This window comes from Gorilla gorilla, chromosome 19, assembly GCF_029281585.2.
Source record: "Gorilla gorilla gorilla isolate KB3781 chromosome 19, NHGRI_mGorGor1-v2.1_pri, whole genome shotgun sequence".
Classification (NCBI taxonomy): Eukaryota; Metazoa; Chordata; class Mammalia; order Primates; family Hominidae; genus Gorilla; species Gorilla gorilla.
In genome coordinates this window covers 37,651,452-37,674,080 of record NC_073243.2, presented here as the reverse complement: position 1 = coordinate 37,674,080, position 22,629 = coordinate 37,651,452, and the positions used below count along the sequence as shown (strand labels likewise).

Here is a 22,629-nt window from a genome sequence, read left to right as displayed (position 1 = left end):
TATGGCATCGAAAAGTTAAAACCACACAGAAAAGAGGGATAGATTTGAATATATAAAGATTTAAAAGTAAACCACAAAACCACTAAAGTTAAAAGGATAAAAGTTTTAAGAAAAGTAAAAAGGACAAATTGGGGGATATTCAATAGCCTTGATATAGAAATGACTCATACATAAAAAAAAGAAAAAGAAAATGCCTTATAGAACAAAAATAAAATATTTGCAAAAGGAGATATTCAAAAGTTTCTCCCAAAAAACAACAGATGAAAAATGTTCAAACTCACTAGTAATCTAAACAAATTAAAATACGTAGCTATCATTCTTTACTTACCAGATTAAACAAAGATTTAAAAAGAATACAGTAATGCCAGCGCTAGTGAAGGACTAGAAGAACAGACGACTCTTAAGTATTACCTGTATATGAGTGGTTTAGAAGACTAATTTGTAACAGATGTCAGGATTCTTAAAAATTAATAGATACACTGATTTAACAAATTTACTTTTAGGAATATATCCTAAGGAAGTTGGCCAACTCACAAAAAAATTTTTTTCCAAATGGCTCATTTCAATGTTGTTTGTAATAGCTAAACAAAATCCAAAAAAAAAAAAAAACACAAACAACAACAAAAACCCACAAAACAATGTAGATGCCTAACCCTGAAACAAAGGATTGGTTAAAAAATACAAAGGCACTGCCACCCACTCAGACGCTATGTAGCCATTAAAAATAATATGAATCTATACTTACTGACATGGAAATTTACCCATAATATATTGTTAACAAAGAATAGAAGGTTACAGAGAATTATAGCAGGATATCATTTTTGAAAATAGTTATTTTATGTACATAAAAAATCCAGTAGGAAAGACAAAATATTGTATCATTTTTCTGATTATAGTTTGTAGTTTTTTTCATTCTGCTCATTTTTATTTTCTCATTGTTCTACATCAAGCATGGATTAATACAAAAATAATTCAATCATTATAACACATTAAAGGTGATTAGCCTCAGGCACAAAAGATGAAGGGCATTCAGGAGGCATTTGCCATAAACCAGGAAAGAAATGAGAAAGGCTTGTGCTGGACTCCAGTGGTTTCCAGTCCTAGCTGTACTTTAGAAATACCTAGGGAGGTATTAAAAAGTACTCATTTCAGGCACAACACAGACTAATTAATTTAGAGTCTCTGGGATGGTACCTTGACACTGGTATGTTTTAACGTCTGCCCCCTGCCTTGCCCCAGGTGACTCTAAAATGTGCAGGTGGAGATAAGTCCACTACTCTAAGGCAGTGGCAGTTGGAAAGGAGAAGAAGAGGATTTGGACCTGAATTACGTTCCAGGGGTGGGATCCCTAAAAAGGATATAAATCTCAGGACATGAATTTGGCTTTAGTGGGTTTCCTTTCATTCTATATAGCTCTCAAGGTCAAGTGCATTGCTGAGGAATGGACAATAGCCTCTGCTGATCCCTCTGATCTAAGCTGCAGCTGGCACGGCAGCATTGGAGGCTACATCCATTCTCAGCACATTTGGAGTGCAATGATGCTGCAGGAACAAATCGCCCACCTTCCAAATGCCCTGTGAGTGAGTCAGTGCTCAGCAGCATTGGCAAGGCGGAGCGCTGTAACTGCAAAGAAAGGATGACATCTCATATACATGTGTGAACAGGACTGTTTACTCATAGGATGATTATTTTAAAGGAGACGTTTGGTTTTTTAAGGTCCGTAGAAGTTTGTTTCGTCACTAATCGCAGCGGGTGTAGGTGTTAGCTAACATACCGGTAACTGAATGTTCTTAGCAATACTGCAATAGCTTCCCTTAAGGTTTAAAAATTACAATTTGATTTTAATTGCCACCTCTCTTAATAGGTGTTACTCAAACAGGAAGGAAAATGCCACATACTCTTACCAGTTCTTGATGCCAGAGATTACTAAAGCAATTTGGAAAGATATCGAAAAGGTGTTGAGAAAATACAGGTGAATTTTAATACATGATGTGTATTGACATTTTTACTCTAGGTAGCAACAGAGAGACTTCTGTATTGCTGGGGAGGAATTATATGAGATTTTGGCTACGGAGACAGGATTTCTCACTTCTTATTGGCTGAAAAAAAATAAATGAAGCCATTATAAGCAGTATTGAAATATTAATCATACCTTCCAAAATTAAACACCCTTTTAAAAATAAAAGTTACACAATCTGTCTTTCACTTCATCTTTGACTTTCATCCCAACACTGGTGGGAGAAAATAAGCTCTGGTTAAAATCAAGACTGAAAGTGACTTTGACTTTGCAGAGAACAGTGTCAAGGCGAAGAACTTGACTGTATCTTCTCTCCCACTTGGGGTCAGTGTTTAGGCACATGAGAGAAGATGAGGAACCAGGACAGGAAACGGCAGCGTTTCCACCAAAGGTCAAGGGGAACATTAATGGGCTACATTCCAGACCCAAGGCTGACGATCCTCTTCAAAGGAGTCAGTGGTGGAAACACAGACTCAGAGCCACTCCCAAAAGGTACGATGAGGTCAGGATCATTGAAGAGAGGCAGGGCACAGGGGGCGTTTGGGTGAGCATCTCTAAAGTTACCTTTCTGGTTGGTCTTTGACATCAAAGTGCATAAGTCTGCCTTTCATGGGCAGGTAGAAATGCTGTGCAGGTGAAAACAGGCCTCTGGCAAGATAAGAACAGAAATCTTTGAGCTTCAAATTATAGATCTTTATGTTTCACTGAAGCTTGTCTTTACAGGGGTGTCAGTCTTCACTGTGACTGACCACAAAACCCTGCAGGAAAGAGGCTGTGGGTTTTCCTGTGTGGTCCCCAGACCCTAATATGCCCTTGTAGCTGCCTAATACACATCTCTATTTAAAATGTTCAGAATCTGTGTACTTGGTAAGTAAATTTCAAACAATACCCTTCCTGTCTTCCGCTCCCTGTCTCCAGACCCCCATTTTCCCTCCCTGAAGATAACCACTGCTAGTGCATTTTTAGACTTCCTACCGGAGATAGATATTCTTCTTGCTCCGTTTCTCTCTCTCTCTCCACACGCACACACACTCACACACACACACACATAAATACATATACACACATAAACATATACATATTTTTACATAGATAGAACTTCACACACTGCTCTGTACCTTGTCTTGTTCCCTCATGTTCACTTATCAATAAATTCTGGAGATCATTCCACACCATTCCATACAGGACTAATTCAATCTGTGCATGAATGCATAGCACTCCACTGCAGAGGTGAACCACAATCTGTTCAACCAGGCCTCTCTAACTGATGGAATTTAGAGTTTTTCCAATCTTTTGTCAATGCTGCACTAAATGTCTTTGTATAACTATGTTTATGTCTGTGGAAGTATTTCTGAAAGATTAATTCCTGGATATAAAATTTCTGAGTACATGTACTTTAAGTTCTGATTGATATTGACACATTTTCCTTCAAATATCGAGCCAATTTATACTCTATCAAGAATATATGAGGCCTTGAGAATATTAAGTGAAAGAAGGCCACAAAAGACCACAGAATATATGATTCCTGTATAATGAAATATCTAGCATAGGCAAATCCATACAGAAATAGATTAATGGTCACCAGGGGTTGGGGGAAGGAAGGAGCTAAAGAGTAACTGGTATTGGGTGCAGGATTTCATTTCGGTGTGATGAAAATGTTCTGAATTCAGATAGTGGTGATGCTCCTACAACTATAAATATGCTAAATCCCACTGAATTTTATACTTTAAAAGGATGAATTTATGATATGCGAATTCTATCTCAATAAAGCTCTTATTGTAAAAAATGCATGAGAGTACCTGTGCCTTCCACACCCCTATTGACAGTGTATGTTCACACTTTTTCATCACCATTCTAATTACAACATCTTGCTTCATTCCTTCTAAAGGGGGACTAAGCAGGAAAGAAATAGATTGAACGGGCCAACCAGGTATTTTAGGATTTGGGCTGTCAACTTTATAGTCTAACAGCAATGGAAATGTCTAAGGTGGAAACAATCAAAACAGTCAAGTTGTCAACAATTGCCAATGAATTCAGCAGCCTAAATGAAACAAGCAAGGAATAAGACTTAAGAATTTAAAAAAGGGATGAAGGACCCGGTTCTTCCAGCCTAAAGGATTTTGAAATCTCCGTTTGCTTAACCAAGGACATTAATGCCACATCTCCTGAATGCAGAACTTAATCCAGCAGCCTGTCTCCAGTAAAAAATAAGCTGAAGTTCAATGTATTCTCTATGAAGAAGGTATGGGAGCTGAGTAAAACATTTTTGTACACCATTCTAGAGCTATTGATAGGCTGAAAAAATTAACCATTGCTTGCCCCTCTTAAAACTCATATTTTCATTGAGATGGGTTTCCTTTGGATTCCATTTCGCCCCTTTTCACCTCTCACCTCCAAGATTAACCCTGCTAAATACTTCTTTTTCTATGATGTCTTATATTTCAAACTGCTTGTGCCTTGTGGGATTAAAAGCTAAATACTCTTTAACAAGAGTAATCCCCTAAGTGGACATGTTTCTGAGATTGTTAGGCATTTGATCACAAGTGAAAGATGAGAATGCAGAGGCAAGGTATGAAAGCACAGAGAGTAGAGAGGTTCAGGATTTTCACCTTAGTAATAACTGATTGCAAAGGGGCTCTCCAAGCCAATATTTGCATGAAAATAGGCCCATTCTTAATTCTCAAGAATAAGCTCATTTTTCTCCCTTCCATTGAGAAGCAATATGACCCCAAGGAAATAATCCCAGCAAGTGAGGCCTTGACACACTTGACCTTTCCCAGTTTTTGACTCAGCTTATGTGGCTTTAATAATAACAGCTAGCACTTACAAACAGTGCATTTAATATGTGGCAGCCACTGTTCTAGGCACTCTATATATACTGGCTCATTTAAGACCCAACAATCTTGTGAGGAAAACACTATTTGTCCTGCTGCTATGGACTGAATTGTGCCTCCCCACCCCTGCAGAAATCATATGTTGATGCCTTAACCCCCAGTGTAGTGGTATTTGTGGATGGGCCTTTGGGGAGGCAATTGGGTTTAGATAAAGCCATGAGGGTGGGGTCCTCATAATGGGATTAGGGCCCCCCTAAGAAGAGGCTCCAGACAACTTGCTTCCCTCTCCTGTCTCTGCCATGTGAGGACACAGGGAAAAGGCAGCCATCTGAAAGTCAGAAGAATTTCTCACTGGGGAACCAAGTTGGCTATCACCTTGATTTTGGACTTCCCAGTCTCCAGAACAGTGAGATATAATTATTCACTGTTTAAGGCACTCAGTCTATGGTATATTGTTGTGGTAGCCCAAGCTGACTAATGTAAACCAAAATTAAAATTCTAAGGCCCCTCAACCATCTGAATGAACCCTTCCGCCTGGCCAAGGACATTCCAAAGTTAACCTGAAGAACAAGTTCAGGCTATGATGGGAAGGGGGAGCTGGACATGCCTCATTATACCCTCTCCTCCCTTTTGGAATTACTGGTAGAACGGACTCTTTAAGTTTGATAAGAAACATTTACAATTTATTCTCTCTGAAGTCTGCTACCTGGAGGCTTCATCTGTATGACAAAACCCTGGTCTCTATGACCTCTTATTGTACCCAGACATTCCTTTCTATTGATAATAACTCTTTCAACCAATTGCCAGTTAGAAACTCTAATCTACCTATGAGATAGTCATGCTGCCTTTCTGGACTGAACCAATGTACATCTTACATGTATGGATTGATGTCTCATATCTCCTTAAAATGTATAAAACCGAGCTGTACCCCACCACCCTGGGCACATGTCAGGATCTCCTGAGGATGTATCATGAGTGTGTCCTTAACCTTGGCAAAAATCAACTTTCTAAACTGATTCAGACCTATCTCAGGTACTTTTGGTTTACATTAATATGAGTGCTACCTCATAGAGGAGCAAACTGAGACCCAGGGAGGCTATGTCATAGCTTACCTAGGGAGAAGTAGAAGATGATGAAGGCAGGATTCAAACTCACATAGTCTCACTCCAGAGTCTGTATTGCTCATTACTATGGTCAAATGCCTGCAGCGAAGGCAATAGCTTGTGTATTCTGGCCTCCTCTTCTGCCATCGTGAAACTCCAAATTATGCCATCATGTGGACTCGCAAAAGATTGTGTTCAGGCTTCCACTGTATGTCTCATGTGTTTTGGAGTTTGTGCCCTCTTCTCATCTGGGAGCCTGGCAATGGCTGGGACTTTTTTTCATTTCCACTCCCTCAGTTCTTAGTGCAGTGCCTGGGTAGGTGTTTACTAAATCTTGTTAAGTGAATATGTGTAAAGATGAAACAGCCTAATCTCACAAAGTTTTACAAATAAGAATAAATCATGTGAGTTCTTTGCAAAGAAGAACATTGCAGTATGACAGGCTGATTTGGTAATAACTCAGCTAACAGAGACCTGCTTAAACAGTTACCCAAGACCGAGAAGGAGCAATTTTGTGCTGTCTTATGATAGTCTGAATAGACTTAGGGGGACACCAGTTTTCTGTTTTGCTCTTGGCCCCTTGCTCATAAAAAGTACTACTGCAGGTTGGGCTGCTGCAGAAGCAGGCTCTGAGATAGAATCTAGTGTGCAGGATATTTATAAGGAGGGTCCTTGGGATCTATGCCTGCCACAGGAGGAGACTAAGGCAGAACTGGGTAGAGGAAGAAGTTGAAATGTGGTGCAGGCCCAGTGACGGCCTGCCTGAACTCATGAGAGCTCTTGAGCTAGAATGGTCTTGCCAGAGTTGAGCCAGATGGCAAGGTCTTCTTACTCCAAAGCTACTTAGTCACTAGATATGGGCTGCCCAGGAGGGGCTTGATCGTGAGCAAGGCAGCTTGCCTGAAGGGATGGCAGCTGAAGGCTGTCTGTTGACAGACTTCCAGCAGCTGGGACAACAAGCTCTTATTTCAGGGAGGTCTGGGTGGTGTATCTCAGTGTCCCACACATGAACATTACTTTGGAATGAGTGTTTCCACAGCACAGGAGCCCAGCATGGTGAGTATTCTCATTATTACAGAATATTACTTTCATCTCTTGAGCCAGATTTTCTTTTATGACTCTTGGCAGATGCCCAAAGATCCTATGTCTGTGTAGCATCTTTTTGAAAGGTTTTTTCATACATAATATCTCTTGTATGAGATTCCTTTCTAAGAACACTCTACCTCCCAGAGTCTGGCTTTAAATTTGTTTTCTCATATTTCCTTCATATCGCAGAAGAAAAAGTTCCCTCCCCCTTTCTCAGGTTAATTTTTCTTCTATTACTTTGACTTGCCCCTTCTTGATCTCCTACAAAACCTAGTTCTTTCAGTGAGTCTCAAGTCCCCTCAATGTCTTTCCTCCCCTATGCAGGGTAAGCCCTAGAATATTATTGTATGGGAAATCGGGTCTTAGTAAGAGAGTAAACACAATGATGTGTGGGCATATAAGCAGGGAGGCCAGGAATGAGATGCAGCTCTGCTAATGAAATACAATTTAACACACTATAAGCAGGGATTCTTCTAGGAAGTTTTGATGAATAATTCTTAGTTGCTTATTCCTCTGACGAGCCCCTGAGGGTTGTATCAGTGGAAGGTCTCATGGTGAAGTAGGAGGAATGTGGTTTTTGGAGTTATTCAGGACTGATTTTGACTTATAGCCAAGCCAACTTGCTAGCTGTGTAACCCCTCAGTTTAATCAGTTTAATTACTTTCTCTTAGCTTTAGTTTCCTCATCTGGAATACATGGCTTATGAAGTCCTCCCTCAAAGGGTTGCTGTGAAGGGGACACTCAATGAGATGACACAGGTGAAGACTTGCATAGCATCTGGCACATGGTATACTCTGTCACGCACACGCTGCTTCCCCACTGAGGCAGTTGCACTGGGAGTCCAGCTGGCCAGGTGCCACCTCTCCTCTGGCTCGTTCACACATGTGGGCCCCACTACTTTTTGATTTTACATTTAAACCCAGTGCTCTGAATTCCTGTCTTGCCTTTATTGGTGAGATATCTCCATCTCAGTTACAGCTGAGCAGGTGTATTACGAGCTGAGTGAATGCAAGATTGAACAAATAAAAAATACAACATGTAAGTAAACTCAAAAAAGGCTTTTGGAGTACCCTGAGTTCAAATGGTTTGTGCTTATTCCATTCACAGATGGCACATTCTATCTGCAATGACTACCAAGCTAAGTATGGCAAGATGGTTTCTTAGAATGATAAGAGACTAACAGGACCCTACTTCTCATTTGTTAACCCCTCACAGTGTACCAATATTAAACAAGGTATTTTAAAAAGATCTGTTCCTGTCTTTGTGGTTAATTTTTAAGAGTTAAAATTCTTCTTGTTCTATGAGCCCCTGAAAATTCATTTTAAATCAACAGGCAAAGAGTCAGTTACAAGGAAGGGCAGAGCAAAAATAAACTTTATGCAGCAGTCATGTCTTAGGGAAAGAATTGGACAAACCTCTTCCTTGTTTCAGTAGAAACTTCAATACATGTAACAGAATTAAGGAACAGCTAGATTGATGCTTGTAGAGGCAAAAAGATATAGAGAGTATATATATTTAATCAGACTAATCAAGCACACATCTGTAAGTGAATTTAAAAAATGTCTTTGCTTTGAGGAAGTTGACTCTCATTTTGGTTTGTTTCATGATTGACTGAATTATTCTCTGTCTTGCATGTCACCTTATTTGACTTGACACTAATCTGACAGAGGGATGTACAGGAAAATCTGCAGACCTGGGTGTCAGCCCTGAGTCAGGACTCTGACTCTGTTGCTTCTTAGCTGTGGGACCATGGGTAAGTTACTCAATCCTCTGACCTTCAGTTCCTTCAATAGTAAAATGAGGTTTTAATACTTACTTCTACTATAGTGTGTATAAAATATAATACATATAAAGTGCCAGGAGTGAAGTAGGTATTAAAAATGCTATAGTTCCTCTCTCCTTGCCTGCTAATTTCCAAAATATCCAATGGCTTTTAGTCATATGATAAATTTTGGTTGCTACCATTTTTCCCTATTAGGCACTATTTACTGATACAGAATATTCTATACTTAGTGCAGTTGTCATAAGCAAGTCTCTAGACAAAGAGATGAAATTGCTGAGGCAGTTTACCTTGACAGGTTGACAGAGCCAGGCTCTGACACTTATCAAATGTTCGACCTTGGGCAATTAGTTAAACATTCTGTGCCTCAGTTTCCTCCTCTGTAATATGTGGATATTAAACCTCATTCCTAGGGTTGTGTTGAGGATTAAATGAGTTAATCTATTTGAAGCCATTAGCATGGTGCCTAGCAATCGTAGGAACAATGTTGATGTCAGCTATTGAAACTGCTGCTCCTCGTTGCTATGTTTGTGGCTGCCTTCCTACTCACAGCTCTCATCTTCAGGAACTGCTTCCACCCACTAATCGCCTCCCCCAGCGATGTTTGCGTTACATAAATGGTGTATCCATCCAAGCCCCAACTGTTTAGATCAGGAGTGGACGTCTCATCTGAGCTGGAAAAATCAGAACCCTCTCTTTGGTTTGGGAACAGCGAGTAATTGAGAGCAGCCAGCTGTGGGCTGTGGAGCTGGAAGGCTGCATAGACTCAGGTCTGAGGCTATTATCTGGTCCTTGATGGATGAATGGAGAAAGCTTTCTGCTAAGAGAATCAGGAAAGTGGGGACAGATATAAGAGAAAACCAGAGAGGAGAAAGTTCATGGCCCGTAAGAAATGATGAGAGGTCCTGGGAAGATGAATTTTCCAGTTCCTGAGACCAGGCTGTGCTGAGCACTCTGCACTTAACACTCTTGAGATGCCCACATTCTTACATGATCACGCTCCAATTCCCAACCCCTTCCCGACCGGCTTAGGCAACTCTCTCTTCTGTGCAGGCAAAGAAGCTGTGATGAAAACACTGAACTTCAGCAGGAAGTGATCTACATCCTTGGTCTACAAATGTTTTTGCTCACATAGTTGCAGAATTTTTAGGAACTATGTACCCCTACATATTTTCAAGTCGATATCTAAAATTTTTATCTTAAGTTTAAATGTCATATCCCATAGAATCTAATAGTCCATTGATTGCAAGATATATTTCTTTCACAGTATTATGAACAGCTAAGAAAAAATAAATGCTTACCATTTTTGTAAGATACCCCCCAATTTAACAGATGTTAAAATGAAAAATATGTCCCTTGGAATCACTGAAATGTGAACATTAAGGATATAATCCTTATACATTATAAATATTGACATTAAAAAAAGCCTGCTACATTATTCTTTTAACTGTGTCCAAAGAATCTAAATACTATAAAGATTTAATATTCACATGATCCAGTTAGAAAATATACTAGATGAGCATGATGTACTCTGACATTTGGAAAATTTAAATCTTTTTCCCCCTTGAATCTAGATTTTCAACCTATTACCCATACAAGATTTAATCTAAATGTATACAAGGTATTTATGTAAAAATGTAGTAGTCTTTAAACTCTTTTACTTATTCCCCTATCATACATTTTTTGTATACATACAAGAAAAATATGCATATGAACTGGAAATTTGCTTTATTCTCTGTATTCATAAGGCTGTAAATCTGCACTATCCCAATATGGTAGCCACTAGCACCTGTTGCTATCTAAATCTAAATGAACAAAAATGAAAAAGTTAAAAACTTAGTTTCCCCATATTAGTCACAAGAGCCCGATAGCCACAGTGGCTAGTCAGTAGTTGATGCGTGGATACAGATAGAAAATGTTAGTATTGATGCAGGACATTCTATTGAACAGAGCTGCTCTAAAGGTTAAAAATTTCTTTCAGATTCACTTATTATTTTACTTCTTATAAGCATTCAATTGATCAAAACAACCTAAACATATAACATAATTTTATAAATAATTTAATTGACACAAAGAGAAAACATTTGAAGGATTTGTGGCTTCTAATCAAATAAATGGAGCAGAATTTTTGTTTTGTTTTTTAAGTAGTTTCATGTGTTCTGTGACTTATTTCTAGAATAAGATAGAGGCCAACATCAATTTTATTTCTACTTTTTAGTTTTATAAATGGAAACACTGAGAAATTTTCTTTCTTTTTTTTTTTTGGAGATGAAGTCTCACTCTGTCACCCAGGCTGGAGTGCAATGGCACCATCTTGGCTCACTGCAACCTCCATCTCCCAGGTTCAAGCGATTCTCCTGCCTCAGTCTTCCAAGTAGCTGGGATTACAGGCTTGCACCATCATGCCCAGCTAATTTTTGTATTTTCAGTAGAGACGAGGTTTCACCATGTTGGCCAGGCTGGTCTTGAACTCCTTACCTCAGGTGATCTGTCTGCCTTGGCCTCCCAAAGTGCTGGGATTACAGGCATGAGCCACTGCACCTGAGAAGTTTTCTTCATACAAATAAGGAGATAATGAAGAACTTTATCACATTTCACTTCTTTGAACTTTTCCTGAGCCAAAAAAAAAAAAAATCACATAATGATCTATCATCAAAATTTATATTTAAGGATAATTTAGCTGACAACTTTATTAGGTACTTCAGTTCTGTTCAAATCAAGGATTAGAAACCACTTTGCTTGCAAAATAATTTGGCATTATAGCCATCTGCTGTCTCAATTTCTGCTAAGTCCCGTATATCAAAAACATACCAAAATTTATTAAATGACCATCAGTTGAACTTTTTGAGACAGGTCTTCCCTTTGTTGCCTAGGCTGAAGTGCAGTGGCATAGTTATAATTCATTGCAGGATTGAATTCCTGCAGTCAAGTGATCCTTTCCCCTCAGCCTTCCAAGTAGCTAGGGCTACAGGCGCATGCCACCACACCCAACCAATTTTGTTTTAAATTTATATTTTATTTTTAGTAGAGATGAGGTCTCACGATGTTGCCCGGCTGGTCTCTTGAACTCCTGGGCTCAAGCTATCCTTTTCTTGGCCTCCCAAAGTGCTGGGATTACAGATGTGAGCCATCAAGTCATCATACCTGGCCTAAACTTTTATTCTTTCACTTAGAGGCACTCTATTTCACTATATATATCTATATATATATTTTAAGTTAGGAATATATTACTGGCTTTATTATATTTTTGCCAATACTACCTTTTTGTGCTAAATGTTCTTTTCTTATGCTTTAAATACATATTTTTTTTTTCCAGAAGCTGAAGCTACAAACTCATTTAATTATGGGAAATGTTGGTCATGAACTCTAATTGGCAAAGTCCAAATTAACATTCCAACAAATTAGCCAAATTAGAATTACTTCCTGTCAAAAAAAGTATGACTTCAATTTTCAACAAACATGTTAATATGTTTTATCAAATATTATAAGATCTAACGAGAAATTATGAAATGCATCTTGTAAGACAAGTCAGGTCAAGATTAAAATGATGACAAATATAATTAGCTCATTTTTATAATGTAAATACAGAATTATGAATATGTCTTTAAAAAAAAAAAAAAAGAATCTCGCTTTGTCGCCCAGGCTGGAGTGCAGTGGCGTGATCTCGGCTCACTGCAACCTCCACCTCCTGGGTTCAAGCGATTCTTCTGCCTCAGTCTCCTGAGTAGCTGGGATTACAGGGGCCTGCCACCACACACAGCTAATTTTTGTATTTTTAGTAGAGATGGGGTTTCACTATATTGGCCAGGTTGGTCTTGAACTCCTGACCTCATGATCCGCCCACCTTGGCCTCCCAAAGTGCTGGGATTACAGGCCATGAGCCACTGCGCCCAGCCTTATGCTGTTCTAATTGATAATAATGCAAGGTAATTTGTAGGTAAGATAATAAGTTATATATGACACAAGGAGTTCCAAAAATTTATTGGTAATTGTCATAATTTTTGGTAAACTTATGTGCATGTGTGTCTCAAACTCTGACTTTTAGTTTTAGGAGAAAAGGTAGAATCATGTATCAAAAAATAGCTGTATTAATTTCATTAGACATTCACCCTTATATTTAATGAAAGAGAAGTATATACCAGTAAAAGCTAATTATTTGGCAGCTAGCATATAATTAATTTTTTGGAAATATGAGATAGAAAATATTTAACATTAGATGAAATAAGACAAAAGATGACCATAGTTTGGATATATAGCTCATGATATAATTCGATAAAATATATTTTAGATATCTTATTAAGCATATACATCCAATGTGAAAAAATTATTAAAATTATCCAAGAGTTTTCTAGTGTATTTTGAAGATCATAGTAACGCAGAAAATACTCCATTTACATTTGAAAGAATAAACACAGAAGTCTATGCTATTTTGACTATTTGTGTTTTTCTTTTTAGGGTCGTGACATTCCAGGGAAGACTTTGAGAATAGCTGAAAATTATAACTTTTATTTAAATATGGGATGGGGGAAAAGCTGTTTCTGGAGTTCAGTATTTTTCTGTGCTCTTTGGTTTGGGGCCCTGGAACTCTTCCTTGGAAATAAGGTATTCTGACCATAGCTGGGGGACAGAAGAAGAAAAGTAATAAAAAGTCATTATTCTATCAAACTGTTCCACCATAGATCTGAGTTTAGGACATCCAGGTGTGGGCCAAAATGCCCCTACAGCTGGGGAAGACTGGAGCCCTAGGGGTTTCTGGTGCCCAAAGAATGTATCCCCTTTGTTTGGTGCTCTGGGAAAGCCTTATCACTGCTACCAGGACCCAGAGTAAGATTCGAGATGTGTGAGCAGTTGGCCTCTCTTTTATACAGACCAGAGAAGGGCTTTGGGAGATACAGGCATGTTCTCATTCTTGGAGCAAGTTAAATTTTAGGAAAAAGTACAGGCAGAAGTTGAAGATCTGGAAAACAAAATATTCTCTAAGAACTACATGTGATCGCGTAGCTTTTGGGAAGTGTATCTGTCTGAAAATACTAGTCCACATGTGCATTTCTAAAAAAACGAGTTTTCTTTTTTTACAAACTATATTATTAAAACTGTTAGGACAGCATTGAAGGGACTTTCAAAAAAGGAAAAAATTACAACTTCACAGGCCTTAAACAACTATTCACATTGTCTCCTGGGCTTCCATCATTCATGTACACACTTCTGAATAATGATGATCTTAGAAATCTGAGATTTTGTATTCTGATTTTCCTGTTGTCTTTTTGACATAATGCTGAGAAATATTCCAAGTTGTACTCAGAGCACATAAAACCACTATCAATGATAGTCCATGTGTCTATGCTAATAAGACCTTGTATTTGTTTTGTATCATAGCTGTAACAAATTATCACAAAATTAGTGGTTTAAAACACCACACATTTTTTATCTCATAGTTCTGAAGATCAGAAGTCCGAAAATCAAGGTGTCAGCAGGACTGTGTTCCTTCTGGAGGCTCTAGGGGAGAATCGTTTTTCAGCTTCTAGAAGCCACTTGCATTCCTTAGCTCATGGCACCTCCTTTCATTGTCAAAGCCAGTAGGGCACCATTTTCAAATCTCTCTTCGATCCATCTGATTCTTCTATCTGCCTCTTTTTTATTCATAAGAACCGTTGTGACTGCATTGATTTCACCTGGATAGTCCAGGCTCCTCTCCCCATCTCAAAGCCAGCTGATTAGCAACCTTAATTCCATCTACAGTCCTGTAGCCTAACATACTGAAAGGTTCCAAGGATTAGAACATAGACATCTTTGGGAAGCCATTATCTACCTCCTACAAACCCTAAAATCAGCTTAAGTGTCACTAAATCCCCCTTTTATTTCTGGGAAAATAAAAGAGGACCATTTGGTGTTGTTATCATTCCATGTTGTTTGCCTGCCAACAATGCACTGAGCTGTCCACAGAAACATAATTTAGGAGCAGTCTCTGCTCAAAGTGCTCAAAAAATATGATTATTGTTAATATTTTCATTATTTAACATTTATTGAGCACCAACCATGCACTAAGTCCTCTTCAAAACATACAATTAGTCATGGTTGATGCCCAAAGGGCTTACTATTTCAAATTAGAAAGACACATCTAAAATTAGATGCTAACATTTACAAATAGCCATGCTTTGTGAAAGAACTGAATATCCCAGACAATTCAAATATAGTGCTTCATATTATGTGTTCTCCAAACTCATCTGTATTCCCATGAGACCTAGAAATGCACACTCACCAGAAACTTTATGTAGACAGGAAAGAAATTATTGTATACATGCTACTTATAAGCGATGTTTTAAAAGTTTGGGACAGCTGCATTGTGCTCTTATTTCAGATCTTGTGAGGGATTAGATCTTGTGAGCGATAGTCTTTTTGTGTTCTATGGTTAATAGGATTCAGCTAGAAGCAGAAAATATCTCATAAACGATGCACAGTTTAAAATTTAATTGCTACTGGAGAAAGAAATTTTCAAAAACTGCTGTTATGAATGACAAGCCAAGCTCCTACAGACCCATGATCATTTGGGAGACTGTTTCACATTGTACCTCAAGAGCCAGGAAGCCATTTCTACAGTTTAGAAAATTGACCCAACCTTCATGTTAATGCCTTATGTTGGCTGGTTGAAGTATAAACATGTATGTACTACTTGCTCTGAGTTTATACTGCTTCTAATGAGTTTCCCTGGCAGTAACATGTTCCATGTACTATTTACAGGGAAGAGGATTGGCAGGGGGGAATTCAGTTTATGCACTTGCCCTTTTTTTGGAAAATGGAAATATATTTACAATAGCATTTAATATGCTGTTGTAGTTTCTTTGATGAATTCTAGGGACAAAATCACCTCATTAATTTAATGATGAACAACTGAGACTCTGGTAAGGTGAATTAAGGTCATAAAACTAATTGACATCAGAGCCAGAACTAGAATCATATCACCTGTGACCCTCCGTGGACGTTTTACCATTTCACCTGATGCTCACTGTCTGCCTCTTACCCTGACCCTCCCTGGGTCTCCTCCTCACTCCACCACTATATACCCTTTGCCTATAACTCTTTAGGAGAAGAGAGTTTCAGTAATGCCATGTGTCTGTTATTGTTTTTTTCCCAGATGTTCTGTTCTAAGTTGTCAAGTAGACTGTGGAAACATCAACCCACAGCTGCAAGAAATAGCCCAAGTCATAATGTTCGCCAAGAACAATGAGTGACATGACTGTCCCCAGTCACAGTGGTTGATGAAGATTTGAGCTTGCCCGGATGAGCCAGCCAGTTAGCACTCTGGGCACAGGCATGGGTGGAGGCCTCAGCCTGTTCTCACTCCAGAGGATGGGGCTGCCATGTTAAGCAGCTCCACCAGAACAGGCCATCAACGTGTGTTTTTGGTGTGTGGATGTGTGGGACAGATTGTTATCTAAATTAAATAACTTAGTGTTCATCCAACCATCTTTCCAGAATGAGAGTAGCAGATGGAAAGGCTGGAATGTGGCTCTTTGTTTCTAGGGACCAGTGCTCTTGTTGAAAGGACTCTCCAGAATCAGTTTCAATCTTTCTATGCTTTCACCACAGGCTGAGCATGAACTCCACCTTATCAAGTCAACCTTTAATTTCCTCAAATGTAAAATATAGGTGATTTTGTATCTACCTAATAGTTCCATGACAGAATACAGGAAAAGCATCTATAAAAAAGATCAGACATATATTAGTGTTCAATAAATGATCCTATTCTTATTATTCCTTTGATATATATCAAATAGAGCAACTCATTAAGTGCCTGGTCCTTAGAGGGAGCAATACAGGGCAATGACTAAGATATAGGCTTTGTCTTCAAGAAGCTCTCAGTCAAGCTGCAGAGGCTCTATTATAAAAGATAAAGGTCATTTGGAAACACATTAGAAGAAGCTGTCAAAGTAGGTGGTAAATATCTGGGGAGGTAGGAGGAAAGAAAGGATCAAGCAAGGAAAAGAACCAATGGCCTACAGAGAGATGGTATCTCGTATGCATCTCCAATGCCTAAAACAGCTCATGATCCTCTAAGAGTTTAGTGGCATGTAGATTCTCAATTGCATAATTTTTTTTTTTACTGTGAGCCAAGTGGAACAACTAGGTCTAGTTTTATTAACTTACTATGTCATGGAGAATGAAGGAAAATCACTTTGTACCATGTCCCCACTGCCTGTAAGTCAGGTCTAAAATAGGTTTTTGAAGAAGGTAGGTAGTTCCAGGCAGTCACTAAACATATTTTGCTGGATCCTCTAAGGGAATTTTGTTAACTGACAAAAATATAATTTGGGTCACATAGGCAGTTCCAAATTTTCTACTAGCCACATCAAAAAAAGGAAAAACAAGCAGGTGAAATAAAATCTAATAATACATTTTATTTAACTCAATACATTTTAAGAATATTATAATTTTAACATGTAATCAATACAAAAACTATCAATGAGATTTTCCTTTTTTTGTACTAAGTCTTTGAAATCCAGTGAGCAAACTACACTTACAGCATCTCTCAATTTATACTAGCCACATTTTAAGTGTTCAATAACCGTATGTAACTAGTGGCTACCATATTGGACAAGTGCAAATCTAAAAGTCTTAGTGAAATTAGAGATTAAAAGAAAAACATACTTCAAAATATTTCAGAAAATAAATTCAAATACATAGGTTGGAGGATGCTGTACAGCACACGGTGTTCTGATGGCAGAGTGCACTGAGTTTGTTTCAGTAACCGCTGCTCCAACAACTTTTAAAGAATAAGGGCAAACAGAAATCCAGTCTGAGGACTTGCTTGACATGGTGATTAATTAAGACATATGGGTGAGCAGAAAGCAAGATTTCCTCCTACAATCCGTCTTCTACTGACCTTCATTAAGGACAAAGAACATTTTAATGGATGAAGCCTTCACCTTTAATAAGCCTTTACTCTGTTATTTCCTATGGAACCATGCATTAGATTAACAAAACAATGGTAGCTGGCTAATGACAGAGCTGTGGTCAGAACCCCAGGGATAGCCTATGTCACTATTAGCGCCTCAAGGCAAAATGTCACTTGGGCCACCTCTTCCAATCCAATCAAGAAGACTTTGACCTATAATTGCATTCAGAGAGTTCAAGAGCTCAAGAGGTTACAGATGGGGTGAGCGGGCCCATGCTTTGCATCATCAGATCAGCTTGAGGAAAGAATGTATGAGAGCATAAACGGGGACCGATATGGGCAAGGGGAAGGCATATTTGTTTCCTGTTTGCAAATGATATTTGGAAACAAAACAAATATTCCTGTTTATCATTGACTACTTAGGAGAGGTATATTTGTTTATTGTTTATATACATTTTTATTTTGGAATAATTTTGGATTTACAAAAAAGTTCCAAAGATAATGCAGAGAAACACTGTACCTTTCATCCAATTTCCCTTTACATAGGAAGTGTCATACATATGTCAAAACCAAGAAATCAACATTGGTAACATTACTACTAACTAAATTCCAGCTTTCATATTGCATTTGTTTTTTTCTATCTGCAGCTTTAAATTTCAGTGGGAAGAATTGTATAAAACAATAAGATATCAAAGCAATTTTAAACAGATAACCTCTATCTTGTAGAGAGTAGGGATAGAGATGAAAGATAGCATGAGGCAAAGTGGTGATATTAATCCAGCAACTTACTTTTCCTACCATGGATATTTAGATGAACTTTGATCATTCTGATGCAGATCAAAGGGTACCTCCTCTGCGAAGACTTCCCTGGTCTGACACCAAAAATGCTGACATTGGAGTTGTCAGCCGAAAGAAAGGGACCAGAATATTCTCAAGGAGCAATTTTTAAAGCTTCCCCTCCCCTACTCCTTGCTACCTTCCAACTCATGTTACTGAATGTGCTTCCAGAAAGCATCTCTGAAGGTTTTATGCATGAAGAGTTTGTGCTGGGTCTTTTGCCTTTTTGAATGATAGGAATTGCTGAAGCTATATATCCCTGAAAATGTCCAGTTTAGGAATCATCAGGGATAACACATCTTAGCACATTTAGGTAAAGCTATTCATATTCAAAAATGAGTTTGGGGGGAGTTGGGCTTACTCAGTTTACCTCTGACCAAATTTAACAAATAGGAGGAGCTGCCACAAATTTGGCACTGAGCTGGCTATGGCTTCACTGAGGATCACTCCTTTCTGAACACTGACACTCTAAATGATACTGTAGATGTTTCTCTCTACTAAACTCTAAGTTCCTGATGATAGGGACTGTGAGAAATGTGTCCTAGTCTTTCTTAACCTTGGACCCTCATTGCCTGAAACAATCCCTAGAATTTAACAGATGCTCAATAAATGTTCTTGGGCCAAAAATGGACAAATATCTATTGCATGGATAGATGGTTGAATGAATGCATAACTGATGAGTAATTCCTCATCTCTGCCTTTAGGAGCTTACTCTCTGGAAAGAGATATCGAGAAACACCCAGGTGATTATAATACATGGTGGAATGAGGTAGTAAGTGCTGAGAGAGGTGAACATGCTAAAGAAAATGCTGTTTAGGTTCCAAGAAGGTGAGAACTACAGCCCCTTGGAAAATAAGCAGAGGTAAGCTGTACTTGAGATTGTCCAGGAAGGATGCGTAGGATGTTGTAATCAGGGGTGGGATGGGAAATAAATAAGAACATTCCTGTCTGAGGGAACAGAGCACACTAACCCAGCAAGGTGGGAAATAAGGAACGCTTAGCATTTAGTTTAGAAAGCTTATGTGGCATGTGGAAGTAAGGGAAAATAAATGAAATTCATACGCTGAATTTCCACATTATGCATGTCCTTGAATGCCTCTGTTTGCCAATTTGGAAGCGATGACAGACACAGATAAATCATGAAGAGAAGCTATCTTGGGACGGAGGTAAGTGTGTTCAAGTACATCTTCCAAGAACATATTAGGTCTGAGAAAAATATTAGAACTGCAGGAAAGAAAAAAACATTGTGATAATATGATGATACCGTTTAGTCATTAAGTTCTATGGTGACAAACCAGAACTTTCCTATGTTTGTAATGTAGGAGGCTATGCTGTGATTAAATCATTATCTGTCCAGCCAATAAAATACAAAGAAAGCCAGTAAAGCAATTTTGTTAAAGAAGCAATTGAAGGGCCGGGCACGGTGGCTCATGCCTGTAATCCCAGCATTTTGGGAAGCTGAGGTGGGCGGACTGCCTGAGCTCAGGAGTTCAAGACCAGCCTGGACAACACGGTGAAACCCTGTCTCTCCTAAAATACAAAAAAAATGTGCCAGGCATGACGGCATGCGCCTGTAATCCCAGCTACTTGAAGGCCGAGGCAGGAGAATCATTTAACCCCGGGAAATGGAGGTTGCAGTGAGCCAGAATCTCCCCACTGCACTTCAGACTGGGTGACAGAGCAAGACTCGATCTCTAAAAAAAACAAACAACAACAACAAGCAATTGAAATAGCAGTTTTTGAACCTAATACTTTTTCTCTCCATGTTCCTTTAACAGTTGCATGATCAAGCTGACTTGAGGGTTCTGAACAGAAGCTGACCAGTCTACTGCACATTGTAAAGAAGTTAAAAAGCTGGACTGAATTGCAAAATGTACTACTCAAGGAGTCCAAAGAATAAAATATGAGCAGCTTGTGGGGGTAAAGCATTCGTAGGTATAGTATAGAAAAGGTCCATGAGCATCATGTCAGTGTCTTTTAACTTTCCATTGCAGTGGAATAATCCTTTATGCGTTTATGAAAATCTTTGGAAAAGAAGCCACATCACTGGGTGGTTCCTATTTATTTTCCTCTCCAGGGGCCTTTGCTGCTCTTGCTGGGTGCCTCAGTTGCTAGCTTTGTGAGTAGTAACGCCCCACTGTTCCCAGCTCCTTGCTTGCTGGGTGTGAGGACAGAGGCTATCATAGCAGTAATTGCTGGATGTTCTGTGTTTGCACATCTGTGGTGGCCTTCTGAATTGAGTTTCGTGCCAGAGCCAGGCAGCACCCCCCTACTCCACCCTCCCACTGCCCCTTTATTTTCTGTGTCACACCATTAAAGGAAATGAGATTATGGCACAAATCATCATTCACGTGACTCTAGCATAGAAGGTTAGCGAGATATTGCAGAGATAATTCCATAGCCACCATGGCCCCTGACAATAATTACAATGTGGCCACAGGGGATCACCTTCTAATAGGCTTTTGTTCACTCAATTCAGAGTCTGTTGTGTGCTAGAGTTTGGATAATTAAAGTTGTGTCTCAGAAGCCACATGTGGTAGCTCATAATTATGTAGTCGAGTCTAACAGAAAACTGAGGTGACTGACACCCGGCCAGAGTGAAGAACAGGGGTCCTGGTGACAACGAAGAAAGAAACCAGTCCCCTCATTTGGGGACAGGGGATTGGTGTTCACTCCATAGCATCAACTGCTTTATTTATTTTAAACAAAAATGACTAATTATAGCCCTTTCTGGTCCAATCCCTCACTCTCCACGGGGACTTTTCCTAACCCTTTCCTATTGCTCCAACAAAAGAATGGTAGCTGGTCTGAGCAATGAAGAAAATATACATGGCTTATTTAAACAGCATAATGGTTTAATTATTTAATCATTTGCATGTTGAGTGATTTGCATAAAAGCAGGAAAAGGCCCATGTTGGAATTTGGCCTGTATCTCCCCCGTTCCTCACTGGAGAAAGGATTCTGAAACTTGGCCTCATTGAAGCCCTTGAATTTTAGAAAAAAAATGTGAACTTTGAAAAACTTAGATTTGTTATTTCAAGGATGCAATATTTGAAAAGAAAACAAATCCAAAGACTATATCCCATTGGGCCATATTTCTCAAGTCAGTCAATGGCTGTCAAAGAAGCAAAGTAGTTAATTTTCCCTGTAAAGTATGCCCTTGAAAAGCCATTCTCCTAAGTATAGGCAGAATGCTTTGCTAAGTGGGTGCCTTTTCAGCATTCTAAGACTGGGTCCCACATTTTCTAACGATTCATTGTGAAAGAGATGGCTATTTTACCATTCTGCTTAAAATCTGAAACTTTAGTTCAGCACATCTCTTATCTTAAATCCTTGGAATGTTTAGAAGATTCTTGCAACACACTTCTAAAAGGCTCTGAATTTCTGAGCCTTAAAAGTAAAATTCTGCTTTGTTCCAACATAAGACATTTTTCCTCCAAGTTTTGCCAGGTAGAGAACAAACCCCTTCATTTTTTTCAACACTGTTGTCTCTCTTAAAGCACAGCAAATTTATTCTTCACCCAATGTGGAAACAACAATTGATATTCAAAACGCTACCCTTTCCTAAGGCTTTGCCTTCATGAAAATGAAACATATTTCATACTGAGCACCATATGGTGTTTGTGAAGAGTGGACACGCAGATGCCTCCTAATTAAAGCATTAAAGTTTGTCATGAGAAATGGCAGCACAGATGATTTTGGCTGGGTGTGTGGGAGGGGGTAGGCAGGAAGGGGTCCCAGAGAGTGGATGAAGTGGTAGGCTGACTCCCAGTTTTTTCAAACACACGCTCTGATTGGTCCTCAGGGAGCAGATAATGGCAAGAGGCAGTTAATTTGAAGATAATTGAGAGATCTCCTTCCTGTCTTCACACAATAAGAAAAGGTGTCGGGCCTCAGCTGGCACTTGCACTCTGGCAGGAAGAAAAGGGCTCGAATTGGTCTGTGAAAGCTGCCACCTCCTTTTCACTTCTCACACAAAGCTGGGAAACCCCTTTCCTATCCTACACCCCTCCTTCCCCCATGCCCCCAGCCGTGCACCCATGTTTATTGTTTCAACACATCGGACCATAAATAATTTT

At 39.0% G+C, this 22,629-nt stretch overlaps 1 long non-coding RNA gene across 1 annotated transcript in view; it reads right to left on the bottom strand.

Moving 5' to 3' along the window:
* Positions 1-913: 913 nt before the first annotated feature.
* LOC129527950 (uncharacterized) overlaps positions 914-22,629 on the bottom strand; it is a 67,968-nt gene continuing 46,252 nt past the window's right edge. The window contains exon 3 of the long non-coding RNA XR_008673056.2: positions 914-2,665. This is a non-coding gene — a long non-coding RNA (uncharacterized lncRNA). The remainder of the gene's footprint in view (positions 2,666-22,629) is intronic.